The sequence below is a fragment of the Pteronotus mesoamericanus genome, unplaced genomic scaffold (genome assembly GCF_021234165.1).
Source record: "Pteronotus mesoamericanus isolate MK-2021 breed Mesoamerican mustached bat unplaced genomic scaffold, CSHL_Meso_final scaffold_21, whole genome shotgun sequence".
Taxonomy (NCBI): Eukaryota; Metazoa; Chordata; class Mammalia; order Chiroptera; family Mormoopidae; genus Pteronotus; species Pteronotus mesoamericanus.
The window spans coordinates 12245328-12267936 of NW_026555310.1; the positions used below are offsets into that span (position 1 = coordinate 12245328).

At 37.1% G+C, this 22609-nt stretch overlaps 1 pseudogene; it reads left to right on the forward strand.

Moving 5' to 3' along the window:
* Positions 1–40: 40 nt before the first annotated feature.
* LOC129085124 (keratin, type I cytoskeletal 18-like) lies at positions 41–22082 on the forward strand (annotated as a pseudogene).
* The last annotated feature ends 527 nt before the right edge of the window (positions 22083–22609 follow it).

Genomic DNA, 22609 nt, shown 5'->3' on the forward strand with positions numbered 1-22609 from the left:
CAGTTTTCACCCTTGCCAAGAAGGTTAAGTTCAAGCCACGATGGGAGATAGGAGACCTGGAGGCACTCACCCACGTCGGGAGAGAGTCATGAAAAAGCTGATATCCAATCACCTTGCCCTTAATTCCTGTGTACCTGCTCCAACAGTCAGGACACAGGAGGAGAGGACCAGTGAGCAGACCTCAGCAGATCATAAAATACAATTAAAACATGGTACTGTACATGCTTTTTCATTAAGAGAACTCAATTTCCTTCTTATGAGTTGTCTTTAACTGAACTCTGTAACTGAAGTAATTGAAGTTTATAGAACACCAAAACTCTAAGTTAGGATCACTAATTGTTGGGCCACAGAAGCTAAATGATTTTCAAATGTGGCCCATAGCCCATTAGTGTGTCAGGCAATCAGTTTAAGAGATTATTACCAGGAATTTTAAAAAAATGAAATACAAAAGAACAGAAAATTTCAGAATGCATTGACATTTTTGGTCGGGGGTGAGGATAAAAAAAATGCAGTGTGACTAACAGTCTTAACCTTAAACAACTTGTAAGCAGATACATAGGAACTTCAGACCATCTGAATCCATACCATATGCTTTCAGCTGCACAACACATCTCAGTTTTGCTGGTTTCTGAGCTCCTAAATTTCTCAGTTAATTATATTCTTAAATATGATCATGATTTAAGAATAAACCATGCATAGCTCTTAAAGTTCTAATTCTAAGCAAGTTATTTCACCTCTCTGAGTCTCATCTGTGAAGATAATTACTATCCCCACCTTACAGGGTATGAGACAGGTTGATTTGGGCATCGGTTCCATACATACATTTGTTGAAGCCCTAACCCCCAGTATCACAGAATGTGACTCTTCAGAACCATTAAAGAGGTAATTAAATTAAAATGAGATAGTTATGGGTGGCCCTAATCCAATTTTAGAAGAGGAGAATAGGACACATGAAGAGACTCCAAGGATATGCACAAAAAGGAAAAACCACGTAAGGACAGAGTGAGAAGACGACCATCTGCAAGCCAAGAAGTGAGGCCTCAGAAAAAATATCTGTCAACACCTTGGTCTGGGATTTCTAGCCTCCAGGACAGTGGGAAAAACATGTTTCTGTTGTTTAAGTCACCCAGTCTGTGGTAATTTTTTATGGCAGCCATAGCAAACTAATACATTGTTGTTTTGAAAATTAAAGGTTACTGTACGGGTTTCCTATTGTTGTTGCTTGTCTCAAATTCAATTTCTCTATATCTTCAATTCTTAAAGCTAACTTCCTCCTTATATGAACTATATCACTTGTTTACTGTTTGCCCTCTTGGCTAATTTGTAAGCCCCCAAAAGAGGAGGTACCATGTAGGCTTGTTCAAATAGAAAAATGTTCAGAACATATTAGGGATTCACTAAATATTTACTCAATTAATGAAGGCCTCATGAAAGGTGTCCCTCCCACTTTCTACTATAGACAGTTTTTACCTCTATGATAGAAGATGCTTTAGGACAGGGACAGGAGCCATCTGTGATTCTTGAGTTTGATGTAGTAGAGCCAAAGCCATCCATACAAAATCCTCAGTACATTTCCAAAAATATGGGTCCCATTCACTAATCCTGTATCTATCTGATGTTCAAATCCTAGAACTTACATTGGGCAATATAATCCTGCTTGTGGCCCAGTCCCTCTAGAGTAGTGGTGTCCAACCTTTTGGCATCTCTGGGCCATACTGGAAGAAGAGGAGTTGTCTTGGGCTACACATAAATACATTGCAACATGCAATCACACCAAAAAAAATTCTCATAATGTTTTAAGTAAATTTATGGTTTTGTGTTGGGGCACATTCATAGCCATCCTGGGCCGCATGGGGCCATGGGCCACAGGTTGTACACACATGCTAGAGACTCCGGAGATTGTCTTCTGAGTGTGAAGTTGGAAAAAAAGATGAAAAGCCAGTGTTCAGTTTGAGGAAGAAGACCTATTCCTCCTGCTTTCTACTTGAGAATATGGCAGTACATAAAGGTAGCATGAATATTATCAATGAGCACTGAGCAATGCAGCCAAGCACTAAGTATCAGATAAGACTCAGTAGAGACAAATGCGGCACGGCCTACTGAGGTAAAAATAATTCATACTCTACCAATTAGACGATGACTATAAATCATCCCTTAGCAAAGACAGGAGCATCATTAGGTCTTGAAATATCAGTGTAGGGTTGTTGTTTTGTTTTGTTTGGTCAAAAACATGAATAAAGTGGCAGTTATTTTAAGGAAGGAAGCAAACCATGAAACAGGATGCTTGCTTTGTATAGTGTCTTTAACATGGCATCCGGTCTTTCAGGCAGCAAAAAGTAAAGAAGTTCTGGGTCAAGAAACTTTAAAAATGACTTAACATATCTGAAAAGGTGAGAGACAAACACACAACTAAATAGAGGAAGTAAACTGTCTTCTGTATGAGAAAACACCTATGACTATGTATACTCTGAAAGGATGAAAGACGATAAAATCAAAGTTTATAATATGATAACAGGTGTACACAGGACACATGTAGATTTCATCACATCACTGAGTGTTACAACAGGAGAGGAAAAACTTGATGGAAACTCAGGACTATACAGAAACCTAGAAGTCATTCTAATACAATTCCTTTATTAAAAATTAAGGAATTGAGACCCCCCCCAGAGGTGAGGTGACTTTTCCAAGGATACCCTACTGGCAATAGCAGAGCTGAGACTAGGACTTATTTCTCTATCCAACCATCTCTTCTTACTGCATTCAGAGGCCTCATTTGCACCTTGGCTGGTAAATGATGCCTACCAAGGAATCTCTTCAGGTCTGATCAATTAATTCTCTTTTTGCAGTCCTGAATGATTCAACACATGAAGTGATTTATATTTTAAGGTAAAAAGAGCAACAACTATATGCCTTACCTCCTCCATGGATTTCTATTAAGACTCCTGAAAACAAAAAACCCTAAACCAAAAAGTCAAATGTTTATGTCACCACTTCAAGATGTGGGAGACAATGACAGCTAAGGCCACTCTCCAAGACTTTCTAAAATTATGCAATCTAAATGCCAACTAAGCACTGTTAAAAATAAGACTCAGCCTGGAGTCACTTAGGCTAAGGCCCATGTCACCAAACTGAGACTTAATTATTGTTTAGATTCATCCAGAAATAAAGCATTAAACCAATCAATCAGGAATCACCTGATCAGTATTAGGTAATCTGCCTGATAGAGCCTTTCTATCCCCTATTAGGAAGTAACTTTATAATAACCAATTTGTTATTTTTGCATAGTAAAAGTTCTTCCTGCTCCATTCTGCCTGTAAAGTCTCTTACACTGTATACCTCTTCAGAGCTCCTTCCTATCTGCTAGCTTGGATCACTGATTAAAACCCAAGTCATGAATCACTGATTTAAACCACTAAGATCTTTAAAATTTACTCAATTAAGTTTTGGTGTTTTAACAGTTTTCGTGGTACCAGTGGTTCAAATGTTTGGAGACAATGAGAAATTCAGGCATCAATAGTCACTGAGCCATCTGAGTTACCTGTCTTTCTCAACATCCCTGAAAGCCATTGAGTAACTTCCTCTTGGTTCTGAACTCCACATTTTGTGTACAAACTCTTTGCTTTTGTGTGCTTTCTAGCCCAATGTTAACAGGGCAGTCTACACTGACAAAAGTCTCTATCAGACTACCAGTCCTTAGCCATTGGTAGTCCAGAGCTGCAATCTAGGGCTTAGCTGGTCACCTTGAGCTGGAAAGTGGTTCCACCTGGAATTTCTGTCCCTAGTTCTTGACCAGTCTGCAGTACCATGTCTTTGGTTACTTTTGGGGCCCACTGTTCCATTTCCTTGGTTACTGCAAGTTTCTCCTAGTTTGCGCATGAAGTCATAAGTATATTGTTAGTGAGAATCTTAGAAGCCAAAGCTGCAAAATTGGTGAGCATGGGTTGAGCACCTAGACGTTGTTAGAACATTTGCCACCTAAATCTAAGACTCTTGTGCTAGGATAAGTTGGTCATGCAATGTGTTAGAGCACCACTAGGTCATGAGGCAACCTCAAGAAAATCTTCAGGCAATGAGGTACACTGTAAAACATCACAAAATCCCCAACCCAGAAGCACATTCTTCTTCTGTTTATTTGGTTCTGAGAGACCCAAGGCTTAACTAAAGAAATAGAAACCTCAAATTCCAAAGAATTTTGCTCCACCTTCCAGCATACCTGCTCATTTTTAAGAACTATGGTTCTGAAAGCTACAGATATCTACCATATGGTAAACTGTTACCAAAGAAGTACCCTTGAAGGCAACGGTTCCAAATCAAACAACCAGAATGGAATATCTATTTTAGTTGGCCTGCAGAGACTTCCAAAAGGCTTCAAGATTCTAATACAGCTTCATTGAAATATTCATTGCAAAAGGCTAATGAAAAATTAAAGACACAAGAGGTACCCAAAATCAAAGCCAATAAGACTATTGTGACTCCTACTGCTCTCCTCTATCCTCCTTTACCTGACCTCTACTGAGTTGCCTTTGCACTCTGAAGAGACTATGAGAGTTACCTTTTACAAGAAATCCACTGGAGGCTGCAGGTAATCCCCTTCAGGTATTTTCCACTTCTTGATCAAAGACCAAACTAAGGGCCTTTGTTTGGATAAAAATATTTCCTAAAGCTAGGGGGAAATCCCCAAAAGCTCTCTAAAAGCATTTAGAATCTTCCTCAGAGCCTATGACTCTTGGCAGGCAGATCTTTACCAGCTGTACACCTACTGGCAGGACCCGGTGAAGCCCAAATAGAAGTGGGAAGCAGAATGGCATAACCCAGCACCTCATTTGAGATCTTTCTCTCCAACATGCTTCCTTAAGGAGCAGAAGAAGCTCACAAAACAACAGCCAACATTTAAGAAGCTTTTTCCAGAGTCTTCCCTACCCACAATGATTAGTCTATTATTTAACCATGCAAACAAAAATAGATAAACCTGTGGTAGCCTTTAAAGCCCATCTGTAAAAAAGTTTGGTGTTTTTTTTGGTGTTTTTTCCCCCTTATGATATGAAGGGCAAGGAAAAGTAGAGAGGGACATGCCTTAAAAGAAATACCTATTTAGTAATTTTTGCTGGGCCTCTGAGGTTTGTCTTACTCTTGACAAAGCCACTGTAGCTCTGGAAGTGAAATCTGTCACAGCTCTGCTTCTAGAGTGAATGCTTGCCTTTAAATTTCCCTCCACAGTTTCACCCACTGAAAATGTTACTCCCTGAAGTGCTTCTGGATTGTACAGAATGGAGAGAAGGAGGGAGATTCTCACACCTAAAGCAGAGTTTACAATTCAAGCCCCAAAGTGGGGAGGGCAAGTAAATGCAAACATTAGTTCACTCTTTGAGCTTCATTGTGTGTTAAAAGTGATAAATACCTGTAAAGAAAAGAGCTCAACAATCCCTGGGGCTATTGTATTAAAAAGAATCTTGGCAGCATCTCATTTGTCAAACAGAACTTGGGGAAATTTTCCATTACAGACAAGTTTCTTTTATTTTAAATATAGTCATGTTTTCAAGCTTTATTAGCAAGATTTCAAGCAAATATCCACCCATTTGCTCTAATAACCTAAAAACTTAACAAAGATCTCTACACTCACCATTAATCACCTAAGCACACATATCAGATGTAATTGCAAGGGATCATCTCATCTGTCCTCCCATAATGAAATCTTCCCAAAGTCAAAAAGATCCCTTATTTTAAAATATTCCAGGGGCTTCATCAAGAACTTTGAATTTTTTTGAATTGTACACATAAACATTTTTACTTGTTTACTTTAGAGTTTATAGGTAGATGATTATGTTAAAATAGTCTACCAAATAACTATCCTATAAGAGGTTTGCTAGTGCCAGAAAATTTTTAAATCATGAGAAAAAAAATTGTGAAATGTTAACTATCGTTAATAGAGGCAAAATGTGGTTAAAACTGCAACAGGATTTTCAGTAAAAATGTGTGCATGGTATGCTAAGCACTTATCAAGAGCTCAATAAATATTTGTTGAATAAATGACTGATGCTTTGCCTTATGGTAAAAAAGTGCCACTTAAAAATTAAAAAAAAAAAAAAACACTTTAAAGTGGAAAATTTCAGGAACTTGAAGAAACAGCCAAATGACAAACATGTTTTGAAATAGTACTATCAAATATGCAGTTGATCAGCTACCTCTTGCTTATGATAAGCTGATTAAATAAGGCAATAAAACTGCATTAGGAGGATTTTAGAGGGGCACTCGAATTTTGATAACTTTCTTTTTATAACTGAGATACAGATAAATGCAACAGAACTAGTTGTTTCTGTTTATTTTGCAGTATTGGTTTTAATAGGTTTTAATTGGCAAAAAAGGGCTCTCCCCCAAAGGATCACTGCCCATCCATGTACAAGCAAATCTCTTAGCATAGGAAGCTGGTGCTATAACAAAAAGAAGACAAAATTTGGATTCTGACATGCTGGGACATAAATCACAGCACGCACATTTATAGTTGCTTGTGAGTGAGGGCAAACTTAATGTGGCTGAGCTTCTTTTCTTACCTGAGAAATGGAAACAATAGCATTTACCTGTCAGGATTCTCGTGAAGTCTAGTAATAATGTATTGATAATATAATGATAATAAAATTCCTAACATATAAATGTTAAAGTAAAAATTGCTATTATCAAAATTATAAAGAATATTTCAAAATGAGAAAATGTTTTAAAATAAGATAATTTTATGAAATAATCATTGATTTAAAAATAATAACATTCAAGACCACAATGCTGGATAGAGAGCATAATCTAAAATCTGAAGTAGTATTACAGAAGTACTCAATATGTTGGGGTTTTTTTTTAATGTTTTTGTCTGTATTAAAAAATAAAGCTTATAAAGAATTTGAAGAATAGTACAATGAACGACTGTATATCTTTCATCTGTAATCAAAAATGGGTAACATTTTGCCACATTCACTCTCTTTTTCTATCTCATGTGTGCACAGGTATTTTTTTTTTTTTTACCTTTTAAGAGTAAGTTGAAAATATAATTCACTCCTAAATACTTCAGCATGTTTTTCCTTAGAATAAGAACCTTCAATAAGTTCACTTATTTTAATGCATTGAAATAATGCACTTATTTCAATCTGGAAAGGTAGATATAAAGGAATTGGAATTGTTAATACTAGATTGGGTTTCTTGTGCTGGGAATCTCTGCATTTTTTCTTGCTACCAATTTACAATTACTGGCTTGGTAGACACTGGACTCTAATAAGACCATTTATAAAATAAAATGTTTATGCAATAAGAAATTTAAAAATTACCTATTATTAAACTAACATTTTATCATCAGTAACAGTATTCATGAAAACATGTGCTTTAATATAGCAATATAGCTGTGGAAAGGTATAAATAACCCAAACTCATTGATGATCTGAAGCCCAGTTTTCCAATTTTATTACTCGCTGCTAACTTGTCCCTAGTCTTAGCTCTGCAACATCTCTAGACAGTAACTCAGCTGTACTGGGTTAAGATAGTCACACAATATCTGTTCTACCAGAGAATTGTTTTACAGAAAGGTGCTTTCACAATATTGTTTTTTCACCTCAGCCTCATCTCTATATTCAATCATTTCCTTACTTTTATTTATGCACAATTCTGTCTTTTCTAACTGAGACAACTTTTCAATCTGCACACTCACCTTAGTTAACAATTTCCTCTCCCCTGAAGTTTCTCTATTACAGCTTTTGCTCAGTTATCACTAGATCTCATCCCCCTCCATATCCTAGACTTTAATGTTCCTTCTTTTATTTTTTTTTAATTGTGAACTAACAAAATCATGCCAACCACTACTGAGTAGCTAGTTAACCTTGAGCAAATTGCTTGAACCCTCCTGGACTTCAGTTTTCCCTCCTGGCAGCCAAGGTTGAATGAGCTGTATCTGCAAAGCCAGGATTATTCGGAGTTCCATTTCAATGAAATTAAGTAGACGAATTCTGGCCTCTACCTGCCTAAGTTCAAATCTCTGCTTCTCAAGTTCTAGTTTCATGACTGTGAATGAGACTAGTTATTAATATTACAGACTTTGGTTTCTTGTTTGTAAAGCAGGAATGTTAAGACCAGCACCTGCCTCATACTAGGGAGTTTATATTTGTAACCAGGGGCACTGTCTGTGATTGAAAATTATAAGTCATGCTCAGAATATACACACATCAAGGAAACTAATGGGATCACCCTCGCTGTATGGCTTGGTTGGAGCACTTCTTCGTGCACTGAAGGGTTGCTGGTTCCATTCCCAGTCAGGGCATGTGTCTAGGCTACAGGTTCAACTCCTGGTTGGGGCATGCACAGGAGGCAACCAAACAAATGTTTCTCTCTCACTCCCTCTCTCTCTAAAAATATCAGTGGAAACTTGTCATCGGGTGTTGATTTAAAAGTGGGATCAAATGTCTAAAAGTATTGAACACATGTAAAATGCCCTTTTGGAATAGGTAACTATAAATCTTTTCTTTCTCCCCTTTCTTCTCATCCTCTAATCAAGTATGCTTGTCATCAAAAAGATAATTAAGGTAAAATTCCTTATTATTATGTTGAAATTAGTGTCACTTCAACAGTTTGATTTTCTAAAATTTAACTGTATTTTATACTAGGTACATCATGAACTAAATTTATTTGGAGGGTGGTTGAAACTTAACCACAATATATATTATTCCTAGCTTCTCATTTTGATTAAAATATGAATCTCATAGAGTTAAAAATAAAACTATCAAAAATAAATAGTGAGCATAGTTCCAAGATACTTAACTGCTTAATTATGGAACAGGAAAAATGCTAAAACTGTTTCCAAGGAGGAAAGGCAAGTCTAGTAGGTACAGTCAAAGGAAGAAAGAACACTGAAAAAAGATTGCTAAGTTAGATTTTAAAATACTGATTATATAGTCCGAATGCTTTTTGTCCTCCCAAAATTCATATGTAGAAATCTCAAGCCCCAAAGGTGACAGTATGGGCTTTTGTAAGGTGTTTTAGTTGTGAGGGTGGAACCTTCATGCGCAGGATTAACTTTTATGAAAGAGGCTCTAGAGAGATCCCTAGCCACTTCTGCCATTGTGACTTGGAAGAGAGCCCTCACTCAACGACGCTGATAAACCTGATCTCAGACTCTCAGACTGCAGGACTGTGAAACATAAATTCTGCTGTTTATGAAGTCTGTCTGGAAAAGCCCAGCCATTGTTAACATAACAAGAATGGTTTATGCAACATCAGTGTAACTTGGCAGCCAAAGAGAGTGGACTGGAATGTGCATGCAGGAACAACAACTTCATGGTACTAGTCAGTGGGGGTGATGGATGCTGTTGAGTGAGCATGTGTACTGTGTGGCCGTCTCATTAAAAATGCCTGAGCAAGTACAGCAGGGAATCTTCATCAGATTTTTCGTTAAGCTGAACATTTCTCCATGGAAACTATTCAGATTATTCAGGAGGCCGCAGCTATAGGCAACTGATGACTGGTAGCTTTATCATGACAACACGCTTGTTTATGCATCACATCTCATGCAGAGTTTTTTGGCAAAACATCAAATCACCCTCGTGACTCAGCCCCTCTACAGCACAGATTTGGTCCCCTGCAACTTCTGGCTTTTCTCAAAACTAAAAGCACTTTTGAAAAGGAAGAGATTTCAGACTGTTAATGAGATTCAGGAAAATATGATGGGCAGCTGACAGCGATTGGGAGAACTGTGTGAGGTCCTAAGATGCCTACTTTGAAGGGGACTGAGGCACCATTGTCTTATGTACAATATTTCTTGTATCTTGTTCAATAAATGTCTCTATTTTTCACATTGCGTGCCTGGATACTTTCTGGACAGACCTCATCTACCCAGCCTGAATTTTGTAAAAGAAGCCTAAAAAGGACTTTGATTAATATCATTCATGGTAATAAAACCATAACTTTTGGGGTATATTTTCTACTAGAAAGACACCATTTGTTTCTCTACCAGATGAAAATAATTTGCAGTTTAACAATTTTTGACAAAGTGATATCTAATGTTGCAGAATCTGGGTCCAATAAACGGTAAAGAGTAAGTCAAACAAAAGGTACAATCTCTAAATGTCCTTAAACAGGCTAATTAAATAGTGCTTTAGTATAGTAGAAAAGCAAACTCAGTGACATTTTTGCTTTAGCATTAGGTTTTAAATAATTTTTCTCAACAGTGTCAATTTACAAGTAACCTTTTATAACACATCTGTATCTTTTAGAACATTATCTAAAAATTGTTATTTCCTATACAAAGAAGTAGCTAAGTATGGCCGATGATTTTGGGTTTCGTATTTGATTGGGAAGCTTACACTTAATTTGGGAACAGCATATGAATGCAGATAAGACACAAGGATACTTACAAAGGCATACTCTTGAAAGTTTAACTTGTTAAAGTTTAATTTGCTTAATGAGTAAGTAGCTCAAACCCATTCTAGCTTAATGCAGATAATCAGAAAAACTGTAAACAATCTTCACACTTAAACATTAAACAGCAACTTTTTAAAGAAATTACATGCCATTAAAATGAATATCATGTACTACTTATGAAAAATTTATATATAGTTTATTAAATTCAGAGTTCATTACCAAAATTCTCTGTTTCGATTCAGTTCTTATTTGAAGCCAATAATTTTGAAGTCACCGCTTCTCCTCTGCCTCTTGTATGCATATACAACCGAAGCATAAAAACAGCCTGGCTTTTTCTATGAACAGGTAAAATTTATCTACCAGTTTAGTGTATGAAAGAATACATATCCCATAATAATCTTTTTTTTCTAGTTTTACTGAAAGCAATACCTTTGCAATTATGCATTCCAATATTGTAACATGCAGATTAAATGAGCACTGGGGTTTTAAAAAAATCTTTCGTTAAAATTCCTTTTCAATATATTCATGTCTTTTCTTTGGAAAATCTGCACTTAAATAAAGAACAGAACACCTGAAATGTTTGAAAAAGACTATTTTACTACATTATAGGAAATGTAAACTTGAGTTTAAACAAGTCTTATAAAAGATCGCATACAAACCATTAAGAACACACAAAGTCACCAATCAGTAAGAAGTCTAAGGGAGGGAAAGGGAAAGTCAAGGAACATATAAGCAAGCTCATGGACAGAACCAAAGGGGAAGAGCTGAGGGAGGGAAGGAGGGAGGGGGCAAGGGAAAGTGGTGGGGGTTGGCAGAGACTAATGTATTTGAAAAAATAAATTAAAATAAAATTAAAAAAAAAAAGTCTAAGGGTATGGAAAGAAAATTAAAAACAGGAACTAATGCTCAGCACACTTGGGAATATGTTCTTAGCCCTTGAGGAAAGCAATTAAAACAAAGTTCCATTATTCACCCCAATTAGTGTATTTGTTTCCTAAGATTGCCTTAACAAATTACCACAAACTAGGTGGTTAAAAAAAAAAAAAAAAAAAAACAGAAATTTATTCTCTCTCAGTTCTGAAGCCTAGAATTCTGAAATTAATGTGTCAACATGTTACTGGCTTTGAGGTTCTTGGGTTCCCCAAGATAGAAATTGAAAGCAAACCCTAAAGAAATTTCTAGACAGATTTTATTGAGCTTATGCTCACGCACAAGAGAAGCAGCACAAAGGCAAGGAAAACCCTCTGAGCTGGCTCTGCTTGGCTGCTTTTTTATAAGCTGGGAGCAAAATGAGCTATCCTGAAAGGCAAGCTTTTTGAAAAAGGTGGGCCTCTGGAATTTCCCATTTCTGAGTCGGTGACTTTTTTCTCCAGCTGCCTCCCCTGGTAACAAGGTCTGGGCCTGAGCAAGATGGCAGACTGCTCATTACTCCTCCCTAGCAAGGTCCTGTAGTGGTCAAACCTTGATCAACTGCACATGCCGGCCAGAGGTTTAAGCGAGCAGTTAGAAGGGAGATAAAATCACGTTTTAAGAAAATGACCACTATATTTCTGAATAGAGAATGGAAGGGTGGTCACATTTTTGTGGTCAGCTCATCCCTCCTTCCTTCTGACCACCTCCTCTTATCTTGGCTTCCTGTCTACCTGGCATTTTCCTGGGCCCAGGTAGCTATGCTGTCTCAAACAGGGCTATGCTCTCTGTGAAGCTTCTAGAGAAGAATATTTCTTTGTCTCTTTCTAGCTTTTGGTGGCTGCTGGCCATCCTTGGTGTTTCTTGCCCCATAGCTGCATCACTCCAACCTTTGCTTCAGGATTCATATGGTGTCTTCACTTTAAGTATGTGTCTTTGTGTCCAAATTTTCTTCTTTTATAAGGATGTCAGTCATTGGGTTAGCACTCATCCTAATCCAGTATGGTCTCATTATTACTTGATTATAGCTACAAACACCCTATTTCCAAACAAGGTTACATTCTGAAGTTCCAGATGGGTGTGGATTTTAGGAGATACTGTTCAAACTAGTACACTTAGCAAAGATTTTTACCTAATGGTACATCCAGTATTTAGAGTCAACTGAGGCTCATCTCTGTCTCTCATACCACACCTGATCACCAGAAAACCTGTTACTCTACATGTAAAATGTCTTCTGAATCTGACTTCTCACCACCATCTCTCTATCTGGACTATTGTAGTAGCTGCCCACTTGGTTTCCTGCCTCTATCCCTGCCTCCTTACATTCTTTTCTCCACATCCTGCCAAGGTAAGCCTTCAAAAATCTCAGTCATGGAATGTCACCTCATTGTTCAAAATCTGTCAACAACTTTTCCCAGTGATTTCTGAAGTTGGTCAGAATGAGATATTAATTATTTAACTCTACAGACATGGTAAACCCCCAGGGGTGTCCAACCTTTTGGTGTCTCTGGGCCACACTGGAAGAAGAGTTGTCTTGGGCCACACATTAAATACATTGTGACACGTAACCACAAAAAAAGTCTTGTAATGTTTTAAGTAAATTTACAAGGTTTTGTTGGGCCACATTCATAACCATCCTGAACCACACACAGCCTGCGGGCTGCAAGTTGGACACCCCGGCAAGCAAAATATTTGTTTTCTTTTCTATTTCAAAATATGCTCAACCACTATCCTTCAAATACTTACCAGAGATTGGTTATAAACTAGAATAATATACTCAGCTCCAATTTTGAAAATAAACTTTCTGTTCCCAATATCAAATTCCCAGAAAGAAAATGAAGTCCAAAAGTCAAGTCTCCTTCAGTTGTAACTTTAAATTTAAAAAAAATTAAAACTCAATATTCTTTTTTAATCTAATTCCATTTTCTTCTCAGTCTTAGCACAGGAGTCTCTTTCTGCCCTTGACCTGGGCCACCGGGCCTTGCAACAGGTTACCTCCTTTAATCCTGCAGGAGATGAGTTGACCCAACACTAACTCTCTCTCTGTTCTGCTGTGAGAGGACAACACTCAATAGATTTTTAGATCTGAGTTCTTTCAGGTATGTCATTCTAGTTTGTTCCTTGAGGACTTGCCTTTTATATTATTATTATTAATTATTATTAGTGTTGTTAATATCAGTAACATTATAAAAGTAGCTCATATTATAAAGTGTTTATTATATATTTAGATACTATATAATATATACATTTATACATATTTATATATTGTATCTCAATCCTTTATACATTTTTATCTCAATCCTTTCCACAATCTTATGAAATCCTTTTCTTATTATTTCTGTTTTATAGATCAGGAAACTAAGGCACAGAGGCTGAAAAATAGTAACAACAACTGCTGAGGCTCAAACCCCAGCACTGGGCTCCAGAGGCCATGGTCTTAACTATTACACAGCGTTGACTTTACAAACCTCATTTTATTTTTGGAGGACTCAGTCATACTTTGTAATCTAGACACAACTAAATTTGACATCTTTCTCTGAGTTCCACCTTTTAGAATAATTGAATGTAAGTATATTACATTATCTTTTACTTTCTTCCTACTTTGACATTAAAACTCCCAATGTTTCTTCTAAAAAATGCTTGCGCTTCTTTTAGTTCAATCAATAAGCCTTCCTTCATTTCTGCTTCATGTTGCTACTGTTTTTAGAATGACTTCTTGTCTTTCATATCTGACTTGTCTTTGATATTGTTTCCATGAGATAAATATATACATATATATTTTATGTGAAATTATTTAAATTATCTAAAGAAATCGTGGTCAAAATAATAATTTCACAATTATCAAACAACATTGCTTTTTTTAATGCAGGTATTTCAACTAGTTGTCCTTAATGTCTCATATTTTTCTTATAATGGACTTTTGTAATGCTCTTAAAACCTCTTCAGAAAATTCTTTCATAGTCTTTGTAGGAATCCCAAGTAGGAAAGTATGTTTACTCAGTAGTCCATTTAAAATATAACAAATAAGAACCTACATAGGTATGTATCATTTCTAACAACAACAAAAAAATGTTAAACCGCTTCCTTGTACAAATCCCTTTAAGAAAAAAATCCATGTACTTTATTACAAAACTGAAGTTGATGATTGTCCAGGTCCTTTAGAAAACCACCCAGTCCTGCAATGGTCCATATTCTGATATCTCCTCATGCATCCACATACACTTCACAGTTATCTTAGTTGGGAAGAGATGGATTAGGAGGAGTCTAATTTGGGAGTTGGGCTTCTACTTCTATCTCTACAGTTATTGGTAAGGAAAGTTACACAAATACTCATCATGAAAACAATTCTATTTCATAGTAGGTATATTGCACAAATGACAAGTCTATCCATTGTTCATAAAGTAAAAACTCTTTCATGGAGGTTGTTTATTGAAGTACTTTTAGTCAGCAGCTTAATAATCTTATAAGAGTATATATTAACATACACTAACAACAAATTTGTGAGAAGGTGTTCAAAACAGGTTATATAATGCAGTTTTATCTAAAACATAATAAAATTGTGATTTCCTTTTTTGAATAAAAATTATTTCTTGTTCTTTCATTAATAGTTAAGTGTTTTTTTTCATAATTAATTGCACCCAGAAAAAATAATAAATGAAGTAATTATAATATTAAAAAAACTAGTATCCTACCCTTTTGGAATTTACTATTTGGGATTTACTATTTACCAGAATTTGATTTTTATTTCCTTTTTTTCAATTCCTGATCTAACAAAACTCAATCTAGATACAGTTATTTACTGTAGGAAAACAAATTAGCTTAGAACTTAATAACTTAAAACAGTAAAGATAAATCTTTACAGCTTCTATGGGCCAGCAAATTTGGGAACAGGTTTGCTGGGCAGTCTGGCTTGGGGGCTCTTAGGAGGCTGCAGTCAGAGATGAGAGAGCTGCAGTCATCTGAAGGCTTGGCTGGGCTGGAACTTCCACTTCCAAGGGGGCCCACTCACATGGCTGCCGTGTTGTTGCTGGTTTTTGGCAGGAGGCCTCAGTTTCCACATGGCCCTAGTCACAGACTTGGGTGTCCTCATGGTACAGCAGGTGGCTAGTCTCCCCGGAGCAAATGATCCAGGATGGAATCAAGTCCTACCTGCAAAGTCTTTTATGACCTAGACTCAGAAGACACACACAGTCACATCCACCACTTTCTAGTTGTTGCAAGGCAGCCAATAAGGCTGGCTCAAGGGGAGGAAAATTAGGCTCCACCTCTGAAAGCAAGTGAGTGCCATAATGTGTGGACATGTTTTTAGACCACTAGAGTATCACTTACTTTATCCCTTATGTATTTTTAAAGAGTTTAACATAAACCCAAAGTTCTAGTAAAAGATAATTAACCTCATTCTCAGGTGTTTCCTCCAATTTTCTCAACAACCTTATTTAACCCTGTATATCTTTAAAAATCTTTCTCATAATTTTATTGCTATTCAACATATAAGACTGTTCTCACTTCCACTATCACTGCACCAGTGGTTAAGTATGAATGCTCTGATGTACTAGATTGAGATGTTCTTACTGGGCTTTGAGATGGGACTTTTTCTTGTTGCTCAGTTATCTCTACATCTCAGAGTTTTCATATGTCTGTGATTTGGATGACACTCAGTAAATGTTTGGTAAATAAATAAAGCATCTATATATTCTTCTTGTTGTTATTTAGGATTCTTCTATCTAGCATTTCCCATTATATTCATAAAGTAAAATCAGGGATTTTATAAAAACAGTGCAGTTTGTGACCCTCAAAAGTTATGGCAAAAATATATATGCTGAATAATTTTCATAAGAAAATGGAGTACTTTCTGAAATATGAAAACTAATGAAAAGATAAAAGTAATGAATAGAAGAGAGTAGTATATTGATCTATTCTCTTCCCCCACCAAAGCAGAGGTAAGTGGTTTCAAAACCATAAAACACAAATGTGCTGAAAAATAAAAAGTGTCATCCACACAGTAACCATCTGAAAGTGGGGCATACAAAGGGAGTTGAAAGTTTATAAAGAGAAACAAAGGGGATAAAGGGCAATTTGGGAAACTGGAAGAGCAGGAGTAGTTAACTGAGGAAATGTAGTTGATTGTGGTGCCATACAGAGATCCTCTTGGAATGGGTGGTCATGAATTTAATGTGATAATAATTAGAATGATTATGTGATTTTTTTCTCCAGCCACATTCAGCTGCTTGGGGACAGGCAGTGAATAGAAATGAGTTCAGTTTGAAATATAAATAGGGTTTTGCCAAAAATAACTAAAAGGAAAGCAAGGCAAGGAATATATTATATTACTATAGACCATAGACTCTAAAGCGGGTAATGAGAAGTGAAGGCAGAAATGATGGACAGTGAAAATGTGGTAGAATCTGTAGAGTGGAGGTCCATTTGGGGCTGAGGAAATTTTGGGTACAGATTTTTAGCTAGAAAGAGGGTGGCAGTGGTAGAGTGGGATGTCTGAGATTATGACAGGGAAAAGTTCATTTTGACATTGTCTAAGCTAAGGCCACAGAAGTGAGCGATTAGCATGATGTGGAGGACAAGGTCATTGGAGAAGTAAAAGAATTAAGAGGCCAGAGTTCGTGTAAGTATGCTCAGATAGGTTCTGAGAAAAATTGTGTGAACATAGAATTCCCTACCCAAATTATCAATCAGATATGAGCAAAAATTAGGGGGTTTTTTACATGTAAAAACATAAAGAACATACAACCAATATATCATAAATGACAATAATCCAGGCTGGACAATACAATCATAAAATATATATCCCCAAAACCAAACAAATTGGTACCTAACAAATGCCAGCCCCTACATGTTATTCAAAAGAAGTGAAGGAAGCTAGAAATATTAAGAGGGTCCATTATATTTAGACAAATGAAGATTTTCCGTCAAGTGGCAAAATTTCAGTGACACGACTGTGTTTCTTTTTTTGTTTGATTCCAATCACACACTACACTATGAGTTCTACAGTTAATTAAGTCTTCCATGCTTTCTACAAATTGAAGCCAAATAAACCATAATTGCAATATGAGTATATGAATAATAATTATATCGCAGTAAAAATATAATTGATACACAATGTAAAATAATAAAACTAAAGATAATCAAAGAAGAAAGCAGGAAGGATAGATAGGGTAAGTGTACGAAGTTCTTCATCTTTCATGGCAGAAGGTAGCTAACATTGCACAAGTAAATAGAAGTAGGGAGTTCAAATATATTATTTCAAGAAGAACTAATGCTGATACTATAATTTAGAAAGTGGAAGTGCAAGTAAACTAAATTCCGCATACCTCATAGCAGATACATGAAGCAAGGAACTAAGGTAAATAATTACTATAAATAGGTATAAATGCAACCACAAAATGTACAACAACAAACTAACAGTGGTTGCCTCTGGGAAATGAAACAGAACCTGGTGCTTGGGAATAGGGATTATTGGTCTTCATTTTCTGCCTTTTAAATTTTTGACCTAAAAAATAATTATCTATGAAGAATACATTATTTCAATTCTTTTAACTAAAGAAAAATAAGAATGTGGAAGGATATGGAGTAGGAAATAAACTACACATGAATAATTTCAAATCTACTTTTTAGTGTGTCATCTTAGGGTATAGGTAATTGTAAATTTTCTTAGTTTTACAAGGATTTATGCTACTTTATCCTCTTTAGACAGTAATGCATAAAATTACCATTTTTTAACTTTAAAAAACCTACTATTCTCACTTTTTCCTTCTCTTATTCATCATGGTTGATAGTGTTATGGCATCCTTTCCCTAAAAAGAAAAAAAAAAGAGGAATCGAGATGGTAGAGGAGTGAGTGGAAGTCACACTGACCTACTCCCAGGACCAATCTGGAATTACAACTAAATCATGGAGAAACCACCTGGAACAAACAGCTGAACAATAGGGAGAGAGGAGCCTTATTACCTTGGACAGACAGAAGAATCAGCTTTAGCACAACCTAATTGGTAAGGAGTGTGGTAGAGACTTGAGAAGGTGGGTGGAGTGCCCATGGGCAGCAGCACCAGGAGGATATTGAAAGGGAGAGTTCAAGCCCCCTGAGAAGAGCGGCATGAAAACCATAAACAGGGATCTCCACTCCACAGCACCAGAGCCCAAAAAGTACACAGATAACAACCAGCTGCAAAAAGTGGCAGGGTTTGCTCTCTGCCAGAGACAGGCGACTAGAGACGCAAAGGGCCATTTAAAGGGCCAACGCATAAATTTTATTTGCAGCCACTTACCGTGGTCTCTGGCACAGGCAGGGGCAGAGTGGGTTTGAGACACCTAAGGAGAGACTGGGGAAAGAGGCTTTGGGGAGAGAACTGAGAGAGAAGCTGGCAGGATTCTGGTCCTGACTCATCCCCCATATGGCAGTAGCCATCTTGCTCAGGCAGGCCACTCTCTTGAGTGGCAACAGCATGAAAGGACCCAAGAACCCTGACCTCAGGAGGGACTCTGCCCCACCCTGTGGTGTCTAAGCCAGCCTGCTGAGTACAGAGTGACTAGATTAACAGCTGAATGAGAAAGCCACAGACAGTAGATTCCTGGAAGTCTTGAACAGACTGCCTAAGGTCAGGCAGGGTCAACATCTGACATCATCAGAGACAGATTCAGAAAGAAAAAACAGTGGTCTCCTACCATAGAAGTTCACACCGCAAAGGCAGGAAGTCAAGACAGATCAATTTAAGAAGCAGAAGCAAAAAAGAAGAGTCTCACAAATAATGGGAAGACAAAGAAACACCCCCCAATCGAAGGGAAAGGAGGAATCCCCAGAAAGAGAACTAAATGAAATAGAGGCAAGTAAACTATCAGATACTGAGTTCCAAACAACGGTTCTAAGGAAGCTCAATGAGCCCAGTGAGCTCAGAGAGAATTACAAAAAACTACAGGGAAACTATGAGGAACTTACTGCAAACTTCATCAGCATGAAAAAGGACATGGAAACTATTAATGAGAGACAAGAGGAGGTGAAGAATACAATTTCTGAATTGAAGAACACAGTAGAAGGAATCAAAAGCAGGCTAGATGAAGCTGAGGATTGAATCAGAGAGCAGAGGATAAGACAGAAAAAAAGCTCCCAGAAAGAGCAAGAAAATGAAAAAGACTAAAAAAGAATGAAAAGGTGTTGAGGGAAATGCAGGACAACCTTAAGTGTAATAATATCTGTATAGTAGGGATACTAGAAGGAGAAGAGGATGAGGAAAAAATAGAGAACCTGTTTGAAAAAGTAATGATGGAAAACTTCTCTAATTTGAGAAAAGAAAAAGTCACACAAGTCCAGGAAGCACAGAGGGTCCCATTCAAGAGGAACCCAATGAGGTCCACTCCAAGACACATCATCATTAAAAGGGAAAATATCAAAGACAAACAGAGACTCCTAAAAGAAGCAAGGGAATAAGAGGTAGTAACATATAAGGGAGCCCCAGTACAGCTAGGAGCTGACTTCTCAACAGAAACAGTACAAGCCAGATGGGAATGGCAAGAAATATTTCAAGTACTGAAAAGCAAAGGCCTGCAACCAAGACTGCTCTACCCAGCAAAGCTCTCAGTTAAAATGGAAGGCAAAATAAGGAGTTTCCCAGACAAAAGAAGGCTAAAAGAATACACCTTCACCAAACCAGCATTGCAAAATATGTCAAAGGGACTGCTTTAAGATGAAGAAAAAGATCTATGAATATCCAATTCCTTTCACAGTCACCAACACTTTATATTACCAATATTTTTAATACATATTAATCTGATTGTGACAATGATGTGTTATTTTAATTGTTCCTTTCTTATTTGTTGAAACTAAACCTGTTTTTGTATATTTCTTGCCTATTTCTATTATTTTTAAAAAGCTTTAAATGACTTCTTGGTATTCCTTATCCATTTTCTGATTAAAGGTTTGTACATTTTTTTTCCTAAAAAAAACCCAAAAAACTGTTATCCCTTTTTTATATGTGTGGCAAATACTTTCCTATTCTATTACTTGTCCTTTAACTTTTTTAATGTATATTACTATATAGTCTTAAACGTTTAATAGAATCATATTGTCAATATTTTACTTTATAGCTTCTGGGTTTGAATACTTCAGGGTAAGAAAAATATTATTCTGTATTTTCTCTGAAAACTCCTTAGATTTTACATATTGATTTTTAATTTACCTGAATATTTCTTGTATAATGTGTGAAATAGGGCTCTATATTTGTTTTATTTCAAGTAATAGTGGTCCATGCACCTTACTTTTTGAATAAGCCTTATTTTCCCCATTGATTTGAAATATCATATATTACATCATATATTTAATCATATATTACATTTTACAGATAACAAAAAAAAAGAAAGAAAGAGTAGGGAGTGAGAGAGGTAGAGACAAGAGAAACAAAAAGGTCAGTTTGAAAGAAGCAAATCTGAAAGTTAATTATATAGAGTAAAGATAAGATGAGCCATAAACAGCATCATTGCCATAAATCCCAAAGCTTGTATTTTTAAATAGTTTCGCTATCAAAATGATTTTTTAGATAGCTGCTTAAATCTGAGTCTTATCTTCTCACCTTCCTCCCTGAATGAGCTTAAGCACTCACCCCAGCTTCTCCACAAACTACCAGACCCTGGGCTCAGTACAGTTACCCAGCCACTGGGTCTGGCCGACCAGCCACATGGCAGTGTCTATGCAGGCACTGGGGACCTGGACTCCCAGATCTCTGTGTCCCACTCCACCAGTGTGCAGAGCAGCTGGGGGTCCAGGGGCCTGGCTGTGGGGATGGCTGGGGGTCTGACAGGCTTAAGGGGCACCCTGGCAAGAAGGAGACTATAAAATGCCTGAATGACCAAGTGGCCTCTTATCTGGAAAGGGAGAGAAGACTGGAGGCTGATAATCTGATCTGGAGAGCAAAATCTGGGAACATCTGGAAAAGAAGGGACCCTAGGTCAGAGACTGGGGACAATATTTCAAGATCATCGAGGCCTTGAGGACTCATATCTTTGCAAATTCTTTGGATAATGCCTGTGTCATTCTATAGAGAGACGATGCCCCCCTTGCTGCTGATGACTTCAGACTCAAATATGAGATGGAGCTGGCCATACACCAGTCTGTGGAGAATGACATCAATGGGCTCTGAAAGGTCACTGATGACACAATATCACTCAGCTGTATCTGGGGACAAGGCTGAGGCTCTCAAGGAGAAGCTGGTCTTCGTGAATGAAGAAGAACCACAAGGAGGAAGTAAATGGTCTATAAAACCAGACTGCCAGCTCTGGGCTGACTGTGGAGTTGGACGCCCCCAAATCTTAGGATCTCAACAAGATCATGGCAGACAGCCAGGCCCAGTATGATCAGCTGCTTCAGAAGAAACAAGAGGAGCTAGATAAGTACTGGTCCCGGCAGACTGAGGAGAGCACCACAGTAGTCACCTCACAGACCACTGAAATAAGAGCTCAACGGGATCCTGCTGCACTTGGAGTCAGAGCTGGCTCAGACCCGGGCAGAGGGGCAGCACGAGGCTCAGGAGCAGAGGCACTGCTGAACATCAAGGTCAAGCTGGAGGTTGAGTACGTCGCCTACTGGAAGAAAGGGAGGACTTCAATCTTGGTGATGCCCTGGACAACAGCCACTTTAATGGTAATGAAAAAAATACAATTAAAAAATATAAAAATAAAAAGAAATATGTAAACAAGAAAAAAGAAAACAAAAGACCACCTGTAGGATTGTGGATGGCAAAGTGGTGTCTGAGGTCAATCACACCAAAGTTCTGAGGTGTTTCTGAGGCATTTCTGAGGCAGCAGAAGTGGGGTTCCCTTGGAAAGGCAGGAGGAGGCCAATAAAAACTTCAACAATCATTGAGAAAAATGATTTTTCACATTTCTCGGTAGAGCATCCGTAAAGAGATTTCCCAAACACTGCCAAATAAGTTTTGTACATTTGATGATGGATTATAAGTAATTCAATAAATTGATTATAACTAATATAATTCTTCTAGTGAAGGATAACTGTATGTTCAGGAAAATTCTGACTAAATATACTAGTTCTAGTGTGTCACAGCTCTAATTTGGAGTAAATTATTTGGCTCTTTTGAGTTAAGTCCAAGTGGGTGGAAAAAGTAGGAAAAAAAATTCCCTTTATTTTTGATCCTATACCCTACAACCTCTCTTTCTTTCTCTTTTTATTGATTCTTTTAGTTGTATCATAAGTTCAAAGCCAGGAATCTATTCAAATAAAATAATAAGTGTGAAAGAACTACAACATAGTTGAAACAACTAGAAATTCTTTCTTTATTTTCTTATATCCTTTTTT